Source organism: Pan paniscus, chromosome 5, assembly GCF_029289425.2.
Source record: "Pan paniscus chromosome 5, NHGRI_mPanPan1-v2.0_pri, whole genome shotgun sequence".
NCBI lineage: Eukaryota > Metazoa > Chordata > Mammalia > Primates > Hominidae > Pan > Pan paniscus.
Genome location: NC_073254.2, coordinates 33871249 through 33885056, shown reverse-complemented (window position 1 = coordinate 33885056; position 13808 = coordinate 33871249). Strand labels below are relative to the sequence as shown.

The following is a 13808-nucleotide window of genomic DNA, read 5'->3' as shown; positions in this document are numbered from 1 at the left end:
CCAAATGTGAAAACAAAGATGGGCTTTTTAGTAAATGATGTTAGTATTACACATCTGGAAAACAAAAAAAAGGTGGAATCTACACCTCACACTAAACATCAGGAATAATTCCAAATAAACACATTTCTTTATTAAAATTAAGAAAAGCTTTTATAATAGTAGGAAAAATAGGAAAATCCATACGTAAATCTGAAGTGGGGGATTCCCTTTTAACCAACAACTCAAAACCTAAATGATAAAAGATGACATAAGAAAACAGAAAAGAAACTTCTTCAAGCAAAATTGAAAAAGAAAAACCAACACAGCAATAACATAATGAATAAAGAGACGAATATACATGGGGCAGGGAATAATTGCAATTTCTACCACAGATACAGGAATACTTTTTCCTAATATATAAATAGCTTCCCCAAATTAACAGTAAAAGATAATTGTATAGAAAAAGAAATAGATTGAATGGACAGCTCAAACATATAAAAAAAGATGAGGTTCACTTTTAATACAGTAAAAACACATAGATATACCATTCTTCATCTATCAGGTTAATTCAGATACCACAGTTTAGAAGGCCCCTTTGGTGATGCTGAGGGACATAGGCATTGTCCTACAGTGCTGATAGAAGCATGCATTGCCAGGGAGCTTTCCCACCACTGTCCTGGGAGGTATTGATCACCTCAGCCCTCTGGCAGCTAGATGGATCCCGATCAATTTACAGCTCCTACGCTTCTTGCCTTTGGCCATAAGTCATCTTTTATACAGCTCTAAATCTTTTCAAGTTTATCCCATGGGTTATTTGATGGTTGCATTTACTATGAGTTTTATGATGTGAAAAAGCTTGGGAAAACCTGTAATAATCAATTTGATATTACCTATCAAAATTATGAATTTATATAACTTTTGACCCATTTCCAATTTGGGAATTAATCCTGCAGCTATAGCTGCACATGTGTTAAATGAAATATATTCAAGGTTATCCCGCATGTCAGAATTTGTAACAGCGAAATACTGGAAGCAACTCAAATGTCCATTAAGAGTTTAATAAAGATTAGAAAAATAAGGATCCTTCAAACAATGGAACACTATGAAGTGACACTTAAAAAAAATCCTGTGCTAGTCTGGAAAGATTCCAAGTAAACTACTAATTTTTCAAAAAGGAGAGAGAACAGTGTATATAATATGATAACTTTGGTCAAAAAATGGTGAGAAATAATACATATTCACATTTGCTTGCATAGTATTAGTAAGTGAAGGATACATAATTAGAAGGACTTTCCTGGGGTCAGGCAATGTGGGCTGTGAACTGGTAAATGGGGATAAGAGGTAGGATCAAGACATTTTGCTGAATATATCTCTGTATTTTTCAATTGTTTTAGTTTTTGAACAATATAAATGTGTCACCATACCAAAACTATTAAAACAAACAAAATGCAGCAGCATTTATTTTCAAAACAAGGAATTAGGACAAGTGGTAGAATTGGTGATAAAACCTTTTATGTCAAATGTCAGATACAAAAAAATACATATTGAATCCCTACAAGATACCCTGGTCAGGAGGTGGTAAGTGTGGTAAGTGCTCCTAAACAATTGTCTTTTCCCACTTCCACTGGAGATGTCACACCCCGCTCTGATTGTTGGTCACATCCTACTCTGATGCTTTAAGGAGACGAGAGAGCAGCTTCTTATCTGGCTGATTCACTTTCCCCCCAGTCATATTCGAAGTAGCCACATATGGGTGGTACTCTTGACTTTTAATGAAAGCTAGCACCAATTCCTTTAGAGCAAGAAGTCGAGCCAAATCATGATACTAAGGCAATAGGGTGTGAAGATCCCAGTCTCTGGGGGAGTCTGCTGGGGTTGAGTCCAGCTTCTACCTGTAGAGACTTTTTTACCTTGCTGTTTAATCTCCTCATCAGGAAAAAAGAAATTATAATATTACCTACCTCAGAGTGCTCATTAGAGTTAATCCATAGAGAGTGTTCAGAAGGGTGTGTGCCAGTTAGAAGGGGCTCTGTGTTAGTTATTATCCTTTTCATAATGCAATTCTTGCAACTATCAATAATGTCTTACACTATTAGACCACAGACACTTGGTGCGTGACTTCTTTTTTTTTTTTTTTTTTTTTTACAATATTTAACCATAAGTTTATTTCAGCTAGGTTTGAAAGTTTACTTTTACTAGGGGAAAATATTCTTTCCCTCTTGTTTTGCTTGGTGATTTATTTGCATCTTCTCTCTCTCTCTCTTTTTTTATTATTATACTTTAAGTTTTAGAGTACATGTGCACAATGTACAGGTCTGTTACATATGTATACATGTGCCATGTTGGTGTGCTGCACCCATTAACTCGTCATTTAGCATTAGGTATATCTCCTAATGCTTTCCCTCCCCCCTCCCTCCACCCGACAACAGTCCCCAGAGTGTGATGTTCCCCTTCCTGTGTCCATGTGTTGTCATTGTTCAATTCCCACCTATGAGTGAGAACATGCGGTGTTTGGTTTTTTGTCCTTGCGACAGTTTGCTGAGAATGATGGTTTCCAGCTTCATCCATGTCCCTACAAAGGACATGAACTCTTCATTTTTTATGGCTGCGTAGTATTCCATGGTGTATATGTGCCACATTTTCTTAATCCAGCCTATCGTTGTTGGACATTTGGGTTGGTTCCAAGTCTTTGCTATTGTGAATAGTGCCGCAATAAACATACGTGTGCATGTGTCTTTATAGCAGCATGATTTATAATACTTTGGGTATATACCCAGTAATGGTATTTCTAGTTCTAGATCCCTGAGGAATCGCCACACTGACTTCCACAATGGTTAAACTAGTTTACAGTCCCACCAACAGTATAAAAGTGTTCCTATTTCTCCACATCCTCTCCAGCACCTGTTTCCTGACTTTTTAATGATCGCCATTCTAACTGGTGTGAGATGGTATCTCATTGCGGTTTTGATTTGCATTTCTCTGATGGCCAGTGATGATGAGCATTTTTTCATGGGTTTTTTGGCTGCATAAATGTCTTCTTTTGAGAAGTGTCTGTTCATATCCTTCACCCACTTTTTGATGGGGTTGTTTTTTTCTTGTAAATTTGAGTTCATTGTAGATTCTGGATATTAGCCCTTTGTGAGATGAGTAGGTTGCAAAAATTTTCTCCCATTTTGTAGGTTGCCTGTTCACTGTGACGGTAGTTTCTTTTGCTGTGCAGAAGCTCTTTAGTTTAATTAGATCCCATTTGTCAATTTTGGCTTTTGTTGCCTTTGCTTTTGGTGTTTTAGACATGAAGTCCTTGCCCATGCATATGTCCTGAATGGTTTTGCCTAGGTTTTCTTCTAGGGTTTTTATGGTTTTCAGTCTAACATGTAAGTCCTGGATCCATCTTGAATTAATTTTTGTATAAGGTGTAAGGAAGGTTTCCAGTTTCAGCTTTCTACATATGGCTAGCCAGTTTTCCCAGCACCATTTATTAAATAGGGAATCCTTTCCCCATTTCTTGTTTTTGTCAGGTTTGTCAAAGATCAGATGGTTGTAGATATGTGGCAGTATTTCTGAGAGCTCTGTTCTGTTCCATTGGTCTATATCTGTTTCGGTACCAGTACCATGCTGTTTTGGTTACTTTAGCCTTGTAGTATAGTTTGAAGTCAGGTAGCATGATGCCTCCGGCTTTGTTCTTTTGGCTTAGGATTGACTTGCTAATGCGGGCTCTTTTTTGGTTCCATATGAACTTTAAAGTAGTTTTTTCCAATTCTGTGAAGAAAGTCATTGGTAGCTTGATGGGGATGGCATTGAATCTATAAATTACCTTGGGCAGTATGGCCATTTTCACAATATTGATTCTTCCTATCCATGAGCATGGAATGTTCTTCCATTTGTTTGTATCATCTTTTATTTCATTGAGCAGTGGTTTGTAGTTCCCCTTGAAGAGGTCCGTCACATCCCTTGTAAGTTGGATTCCTAGGTATTTTATTCCTTTGAAGCAATTGTGAATGGGAGTTCACTCATGATTTGGCTCTCTGTTTGTCTGTTATTGGTGTATAAGAATGCTTGTGATTTTTGTACATTGGTTTTGTATCCTGAGACTTTTCTGAAGTTGCTTATCAGCTTATGGAGATTTTGGGCTGAGACGATGGGGTTTTCTAGATATACAATCATGTCATCTGCAAACAGGGACAATTTGACTTCCTCTTTTCCTAATTGAATGCCCTTTATTTCCTTCTCCTGCCTAATTGCCCTGGGCAGAACTTCCAACACTATGTTGAATAGGAGTGGTGAGAGAGGGCATCCCTGTCTTGTGCCAGTTTTCAAAGGGAATGCTTCCAGTTTTTGCCCATTCAGTATGATATTGGCTGTGGGTTTGTCATAGATAGCTCTTATTATTTTGAGATACGTCCCATCAATACCTAATTTATTGAGAGTTTTTAGCATGAAGCATTGTTGAATTTTGTCAAAGGCTTTTTCTGCATCTATTGAGATATTCATGTGGTTTTTGTCTTTGGTTCTGTTTATATGCTGGATTACATTTATGATTTGCATATGTTGAACCAGCCTTGCATCCCAGGGATGAAGCCCACTTGATCATGGTGGATAAGCTTTTTGATGTGCTGTTGGATTTGGTTTGCCAGTATTTTATTGAGGATTTTTGCATTGATGTTCATCAAGGATATTGGTCTAAAATTCTCTTTTTTGGTTGTGTCTCTGCCAGGCTTTGGTATCAGGATGATGCTGGCCTCATAAAGTGAGTTAGGGAGGATTCCCTCTTTTTCTATTGATTGGAATAGTTTCAGAAGGAATGATACAAGCTCCTCCTTGTACCTCTGGTAGAATTTGGCTGTGAATCCATCTGGTTCTGGACTTTTTTTGGTTGGTAAGCTAGTGATTATTGCCACAATTGAAGATCCTGTTATTGGTCTATTCAGAGATTCAACTTCTTCCTGGTTTAGTCTTGGGAGGGTGTATGTGTCAAGGAATTTATCCATTTCTTCTAGATTTTCTAGTTTATTTGCATAGAGGTGTTTGTAGTATTCTCTGATGGTAGTTTGTATTTCTGTGGGATCGGTGGTGATATCCCCTTTATCATTTTTTATTGCGTCTATTTGATTCTTCTCTCTTTTCTTCTTTATTACTCTTGCTAGCGGTCTATTGATTTTGTTGATCTTTTCAAAAAACCAGCTCCTGGATTCATTAATTTTTTGAAGGGTTTTTTGTGTCTCTATTTCCTTCAGTTCTGCTCTGATTTTAGTTATTTCTTGCCTTCTGCTAGCTTTTGAATGTGTTTGCTCTTGCTTTCCTACTTCTTTTAATTGTGACATTAGGGTGTCAATTTTGGATCTTTCCTGCTTTCTCTTGTGGGCATTTAGTGCTATAAATTTCCCTCTACACACTGCTTTGAATGTGTCCCAGAGATTCTGGTATGTTGTGTCTTTGTTCTCATTGGTTTCAAAGAACATCTTTATTTCTGCCTTCATTTCTTTATGTACCCAGTAGTCATTCTGGAGCAGGTTGTTCAGTTTCCATGTAGTTGAACGGTTTTGAGTGTTTCTTAGTCCTGAGTTCTAGTTTGATTGCACTGTGGTCTGAGAGACAGTTTGTTATAATTTCTCTTCTTTTACATTTGCTGAGGAGAGCTTTACTTCCAACTATGTGGTCAATTTTGGAATAGGTGTGGTGTGGTGCTGAAAAAAATGTATATTCTGTTGATTTGGGGTGAAGAGTTCTGTAGTTGTCTATTAGGTCTGCTTGGTGCAGAGCTGATTTCAATTCCTGGGTATCCTTGTTAACTTTCTGTCTCATGGATCTGTGTAATGTTGACAGTGGGGTGTTAAAGTCTCCCATTGTTATTGTTGGGAGTCTAAGTCTCTTTGTAGGTCACTAAGGACTTGCTTTATGAATCTGGGTGCTCCTGTATTGGGTGCATATATATTTAGGATAGTTAGATTTTCTTGTTGAATTGATCCCTCTACCATAATGTAATGGCCTTCTTTGTCTCTTTTGATCTTTGTTGGTTTAAAGTCTGTTTTATCAGAGACTAGGATTACAACCCATGCCTTTTTTTGTTTTCCATTTGCTTAGTAGATCTTCCTCCATCCCTTTATTTTGAGCCTATGTGTGTCTCTGCACGTGAGATGGGTTTCCTGAATACAGTACACTGATCGATTTTGTTCCTTGATCCAATTTGCCAGTCTGTGTCTTTTAATTGGAGTATTTAGTCCATTTACATTTAAAGTTAATATTGTTATGTGTGTATTTGGTCCTGTCATTATGATGTTAGCTGGTTATTTTGCTCGTTAGTTGATGCAGTTTCTTCCTAGCCTTGATGGTCTTTACATTTTGGCATGTTTTTGTAGTGGCTGGTACCGGTTGTTCCTTTCCATGTTTAGTGCTTCATTCAGGAGCTCTTTTAGGGCAGGCCTGGTGGTGACAAAATCTCTCAGCATTTGCTTGTCTCTAAAGGATTTTATTTCTCCTTCACTTATGAAGCTTAGTTTGGCTGGATATGAAATTCTGGGTTGAAAATTCTTTTCTTTAAGAATGTTGAATATTGGTCCCCACTCTCTTCTGGCTTGTAGAGTTTCTGCCGAGAGATCTGCTGTTAGTCTGATGGGCTTCCCTTTGTGGGTGAGCTGACCTTTCTCTCTGGCTGCCCTTAACATTTTTTCCTTCATTTCAACTTTGGTGAATCTGACAATTACGTGTCTTGGAGTTGCTCTTCTCGAGGAGTATCTTTGTGGCGTTCTCTGTATTTCCTGAATCTGAATGTTGGCCTGCCTTGCTAGATTGGGGAAGTTCTCCTGGATAATATCCTGCAGAGTGTTTTCCAACTTGGTTCCATTCTCACCGTCACTTTCAGGTACACCAATCAGACGTAGATTTGGTCTTTTCACATAGTCCCATATTTCTTGGAGGCTTTGTTCGTTTCTTGTTATTCTTTTTTCTCTAAACTTCCCTTCTTGCTCATTTCATTCATTTCGTCTTCCATCACTGATACCCTTTCTTCCAGTTGATTGCATTGACTCCTGAGGCTTCTGCATTCTTCATGTAGTTCTTGAGCCTTGGCTTACAGCTCCATCAGCTCCTTTAAGGACTTCCTTATGTTGGTTATTCTAGTTATCCATTTGTCTAATTTTTTTTCACAGTTTTTATGTTCTTTGTCATTGGTTTGAATTTTCTCCTGTAGCTCAGAGTAGTTTGATCGTCTGAAGCCTTCTTTTCTCAGCTTGTCAAAGTCATTCTCCGTCCAGCTTTGTTCCGTTGCTGGTGAGGAGCTGCGTTCCTTTGGAGGAGGAGAGGCACTCTGCTTTTTAGAGTTTCCAGTTTTTCTTCTCTGTTTTTTCCCCATCTTTGTGGTTTTATCTACTTTTGGTCTTTGATGATGGTGACGTACAGAAGGGTTTTTGGTGTGGATGTCCTTTCTGTTTGTTAGTTTTCCTTCTAACAGACAGGACCCTCACCTGCAGGTCTGTTGGAGTTTGCTAGAGGTCCACTCCAGACCCTGTTTGCCTGGGTATTAGCAGCAGTGGCTGCAGAACAGCGGTGGCTGTAGAACAGCGGATCTTGGTGAACCGCAAATGCTGCTGCCTGATCGTTCCTCTGGAAGTTTTGTCTCAGAGGAGTACCCAGCCATGTGAGGTGTCAGTCTGCCCCTACTGGGGGGTGCCTCCCAGTTAGGCTGCGCGGGGGTCAAAGACTCACTTGAAGAGGCAGTCTGCCCATTCTCAGATCTCCAGCTGCATGCTGGGAGAACCACTACTCTCTTCAAAGCTGTCAGACAGGGACATTTAAGTCTCCAGAGGTTACTGCTGTCTTTTTGTTTGTCTGTGCCCTGCCCCCAGAGGTGCCTACCGAGGCAGGCAGGCCTCCTTGAGCTGTGGTGGGCTCCACCCAGTTCGAGCTTCCAGGCTGCTTTGTTTACCTAATCAAGCCTGGGCAATGGCAGGCGCCCCTCCCGCAGCCTGGCTGCTGCCTTGCAGTTTGATCTCAGACTGCTTTGCTACCAATCAGTGAGACTCCGTGGGCATAGGACCCTCTGAGCCAGGTGCGGAATACAATCTCCTGATGTGCCATTTTTTAAGCCCGTTGGAAAAGCGCAGTATTAGGGTGGGAGTGACACGATTTTCCAGGTGCTGTCTGTCACCCCTTTCTTTGACTAGGAAAGGGAACTCCCTGACCCCTTGCGCTTCCCGAGTGAGGCAATGCCTTGGCCTGCTTCGGCTTGCACACGGTGCGCTGCACCCACTGTCCTGCTCTCACTGTCTGGCACTCTCTAGTGAGATGAACCCAGTACCTCAGATGGAAATGCAGAAATCACCCGTCTTCTGTGTTTCTCACGCTGGGAGCTGTAGACTGGAGCTGTTCCTATTCGGCCATCTTGGCTCCACCCTATCTCCGGTGTGTGACTTCTTTACCCTGCACTGTTCCTGGAGTTTTGTTGCATATAGCCCACCACTTTTTAAGTTGAACAACAATATCAAAGTTTTCTGACATCTGTTTAGTTCTCTAATTAAAAGGCCAGTGAAAAGGAAGTCTTAAGGTCACAGATTGTCTCCTAGTGCTGAATTACTACAGTGCAGTGACAAATATCACAAGCTTTGGAATCAGATAACTGGAGATTACATCCCAGCTCCATGAGTTACCTACATCTCTATGTCTCGGTTTCCTCACCTCTATTAGCTTAACACCCGGCTCACAGGGGCACTGGGAGAATAATGAGATGCTGCTTGTGCAGTGCTGTGCAAATAACTAGTAGGGGCTAATTAAGTAGATGCTATTTTTTTTCTTTCACTATGTCATCATGACCCACCTCAGAGACTTCTAGCGTGCAATAAATAAGAGGAGGAAAAAAAATGCAATCCAAAGACAAATTCCCAGAATTAATGAATAATATTGATGTGGAAGAAAGGCTGAGGTTAATTTTTTGGAAAACTTTCATCTCATCCATTGCCAGGTTCCATTCCAGAGCTATAAAGGTCAAAATTGGTATCATTTTCTAACATCAGAGGTTCATTATACTCTCTCCAAACTCTATGAAACATCAATTGTGTTTTATTCCTTAGATCTTGGCTCTTAGAGGAATACTCTCATTTTTATAAATAGTACAAGGTCACATGTTACAAAAGCCTTACAATTCACAGGGGATACTCTTGTGAGGGGCTGCAGCTGTCCCAGATTTTACTGATGAAAGCTTTGCTTCTTTCTCTCACCCCAATGCTATTGAGTGTTCATTTGATAAATTTTATTTTACTATAATAATAATTCAAATTAAGTTCAGAAATATAACCGTCTTGTTCGTTGCCTCTCTTGTTGTCTCCAAATCTCCTGGTAAAAGGCCTTTATACAATTTGCCAAAAGGCAGATATTCTTAAGCTGCCCTCCTGCTGTTTAAGTTCAGTTCCTCCAGATAAATGTAGAACTCATGATGATAACTTTTTGAGTGGCCTATTAAGTGAAATTCTGCTGTCCTATCCACATCCCCGGAGTCCAGGCAATCCGATTATGGACTTCTGGACTATAAGGTGTTACTTTGTTTCAGTATCAATCTGTTCCAAGTCCTTGGGGAGACCACAGTGATGAGATGTTATCTCTAATGAACTTAATATTAAATAAACTACCGTACCAATGCAAGTCTCAAGTTATTAAATGTATCATGGTGGATAGACCATCTGTCATGGTATAAACTGTTTTGATCAAAAATATACGTGTGTGAGAGTTTATAACAAATTTCATAGCACAGTAGAAATACTTGTATCACAATGATAGAGATGCATAGTATATATATGTAGTAGTCCCCCCTTATTCACTGGGGACACATTCTAGACCCATAGTGGATGCCTGAAATCACAGATAGTACCAAACCCTGTATATACTATGTTTTTCCTGTATATACTTACCTATGATGAAGTTTAATTTATAAATTTGGTTTAAAGTTTAATTTATAAATTTAACAATAACTAATAATAAAATAGAACAAGTCTAACAATATGCCAGCACCACTACTCTTGTGCTTAGGGGCCATTATTAAGTGAAATAAGGGTTACCAGAACAGAAGCAATGTGATTCCATGACACTCCCCTGGTAACTGAGATGGCTCCTAGGTGAGTAACAGGTGCAGAGTGTTTGTGGATATGCTGGACAAAGGGATGATTCAAATCCCAGGTGGGATGGAGCAGATAGTATGAGATTTTTGTCATGCTCCTTAGAACGATGTGCAATTTAAAACCATATGAATTGTTTATTTCTGGAATTTTCCATTTTCTGACCACAGTTGACTGTGAGTAACTGAAACCACAGAAAGCAAAACCTTGGGTAAGAGGGGACTAGCGTATAAGTGTCATAGAAATATGCATTTGCATGTATATTGCTACAAATATATGTATATGTATAATTTCACCAGTCATCTAAAGGGATAATGACATCTCGTAGTGTAGGTATTACATATTGTCTTTACAAGTCCAAGCATAAAAATTGAAGAGGAAGATTAGTTAAAAGCTTAATTTTACTTGCCTCTCTCAGGATGTAAAAAATAATAATAATAAAATAACAATGTTATCAGATCCTGGATAACAGGCCTTCTTCACAGCACCTTTAAAATTCTACTTCTTGACTAAGATAATGCTGCAGACAGACTTGCCGAACCAACTAATTGAATATATTAAGCAATATTAACATTAGTGATATCAGGAAGCTTGAAATGAAAGGCAGCTGAAATGTCATCTTTTCAACCAAATGTACCTTATATAAATAAGTTCTAACTTGGGTTTATTGACTCAACCCCCTGTTCTTATTGTTTCACTTATCAGGGAGTCTTGGAGGGATTTCATGTCAGGTAGAGTGAGTCATTGTGGTGACATGATAAGCCATGTATTCTGGGTTACAAATAATTGCCTCTTATTTAAATCATATGATATAATAATGTGGATTAAAATTGGTTCTGGTACCAGACTCATGAGCACTCAAACTGTGTTATTTTTATCTTGCCTTGTGCTCAATTTGGATTTTATTAAACTGAAAGCTGTCACCATTTTTCTATAATCACACATCCTACTGCAGATGTTGTATAGTCCTTGAAAATAAAGACTGTGTTTTATACATCTTTATACTTCTTGTAGCACCTGTGTAGTGCTTTCTGTATGCAAGATTCCTAATAAATGCTTGATGAATGTATAAATGATTTATTTAGAAAATCTTTATCTAACTCATATAATTAAAGGAAAATTCTACCTAGTGCTATAACTTACTTGCAAATCAATATTTGTATTTTTTAAAAAGCATAAGATTCATGGAATAATTGGAGTCTGCTATTTTTTCATATGGCTTTGATGTAGATAATTCCCACAAGGCATACATGGAAAGATGAATTTAATTAATGTTTCTTTTTAGGTCAGATTTTCTAGAGGACTTTGCCAATGGTTAAGCATCAAATGCAAATGCTACATGATTCTTTCCTCTCAGTATTTTCCCTACTGGTCTTTATTTCGCTAAGTGGTAAATGTTCATTAGAATGTTATACTGTAAAATTCAATTTTCATTTACTAGCACCACTGCAGTTTTGGGGAGGACGCAATTCACATTCTATCTTTCTCAGAACTTTAAACAAAACTTTGAGGCTATGTGTAACATTTCTCTGAAATCCACTGAAAACAAATGGACAAAGAGATGGTGCCATTTTGAGTAATAACTGCTCTTAAGAAAGACAATCAATATCATCAATATCGACATAATGAGATAGGTTTGTTCAGTCCATTAGAACCTAGGAACCCTTAGGCCAAACCCATGGATTAATACTCAATGAATTGGTTCTCCTTATTGTGGGGCTCAGGCTTGTGCATACATGCTCTACCACTAACTTGATAAATCAGTGCTCATCATCACTGCCAACAAAACAACTCGGTGCAAGCTCCACATTTGGTAAATCCATAGTCTCTACCTTATTACCTGTTTCTCAGTACCTATACCTGGTACTGTTCTAGGTATGTAGAATGCATCAAATTAACACATGTACACAAGTCACACACTCACTTTCCTTTGCTTCCCATGCTGTACTGTTTGTTCTTCCTTATCCACTGCTCATTTCCACATCATGGCCTTCATTCATTTTTTTCTGTGGGGTTTGAGTATTTCTTCTTTTGATTCCTTTTCCTTTCTTCACTCTCTTGTCCTGGCTAATTCCTACTCAACATTCAGATCTCACTTTAAATGTCATTTCTTCTTATTTTCTCTGATATTTTCCTTATTTATATTTGACAAGAATGCTTAAAACCGTATGCATCTCCTCTGTAAAACCTCATAATTATGATAGAAATAATTGTGAGATTGGTTATAAATCATGTGTCTTCTCCACTAGAGTGGAAGCTCCATCACAGCAAGGACACTGTTTACTTATTTTCTCTTCTATTCCCAACATATAATAAAAATTTAATTAGTATTTATTGAATAGATGAATATATATATAGATATAAAATACTTAATGCTGTTCTTATACTTTTAGGTTACTGTAGGAAATGTTGTAGTACTTAATATGCAATAATTAGAGTTTTGCTAAATGAGCACGTAATGTTGTATTATGTAGCCATGGAAAAAAAGAGTTTCGAAATACGAGAAAAAAGCATAGACTGTGAAGTTAAAAGAAAAAGAGCAGGATACATGATTGTACATACAATACGGCCTAATTGGTATCTACATAGAAAAACTTGGGAAGAAAATTCACTGAAATGCATAAAGCAGCATTTGGATGATGAGACTAGGGATATTTTATATTTTAATACAGTTTTGTAGTTTCTATATTTTTTATAATTACCATAAATTGAGAAAATAAAGCTATTGGAAAAATAAACGTCTACATTATGTATTAATTCTTAGTTGAACATCTTTTTTCCAGACGCTGGGCAAAAGCAAGCAGTGACAATAAAAATAGTCTCTGTCTGTTTGAATGTACATCCTTATGGGAGGAAGTATACAAGAAACAGCAAACAAACAAATAAGAGAATGTCACATAGAAATAAGTGCTTTAAAGAAATAATACAGGTCATTGGGGCAGAAAATGAGTGATGGCAGAATTTTAGACAGGGAGTTCATGGTGAGCTGTTCATGACAAAAATAATAGCTAACAGTTTTTAAACAACTGCTCTGTACCAGCCAACCTAATTGTCCATTTAAATGCTTGACCTCAATTTTTTCTCACAATATTCCTAGAAGATAGGTGTTATTCTTATCCTATTTTAACACACAAGGAAGTAGAGGTTTAGAGATATCAGTTAAGATTTAACAGCCAATTTGTGATCTACCTCAATGACAGTGTTTATCAGATTGTAATTATTTATTTCATTCTCTGTCTTCACTGTAATACTCTCTGTTTCATGACTGCTGGGGCAAAGTCTCAAAGTACTTTATATCTTAAGCACATATTCCAGAGACTGAAGCAGAACTGAATCTCAGCATATTTTTTGTTAGATGAGCAAATATATGAGTCAAAAAAGTTAAGATGAAGGAGAAAACTCATCATAAGAGAAAAGTAATATTATTCTGAAAATTTATGAAAAAGTCTACCTCATAAAGTGAGTGGAAAATTCTTCTGTAATGTATGTGTGAATGTTCTCAATATGATAGGGAAAAATTTATATGAAATAATAATAGAAGCTCATAAAAAATAATAAATAGGCCAGGCGTGGTGGCTCACGCCGAGCCGGGCGGATCACGAGGTCAGGAGATCGAGACCATCCTGGTTAACACAATGAAACCCCATCTCTACTAAAAATACAAAAAAATTAGCCAGGCATGGTGGCAGGTGCCTGTAGTCCCAGCTACTTGGGAGGCTGAGGCAGGAG

At 38.0% G+C, this 13808-nt stretch overlaps 1 long non-coding RNA gene across 1 annotated transcript in view; it reads left to right on the top strand.

Annotated features, from left to right (window-relative positions):
* Positions 1-13808, top strand: part of LOC103786875 (uncharacterized) — a 565497-nt gene that overhangs the window by 344924 nt on the left and 206765 nt on the right. The window lies entirely within an intron of this gene.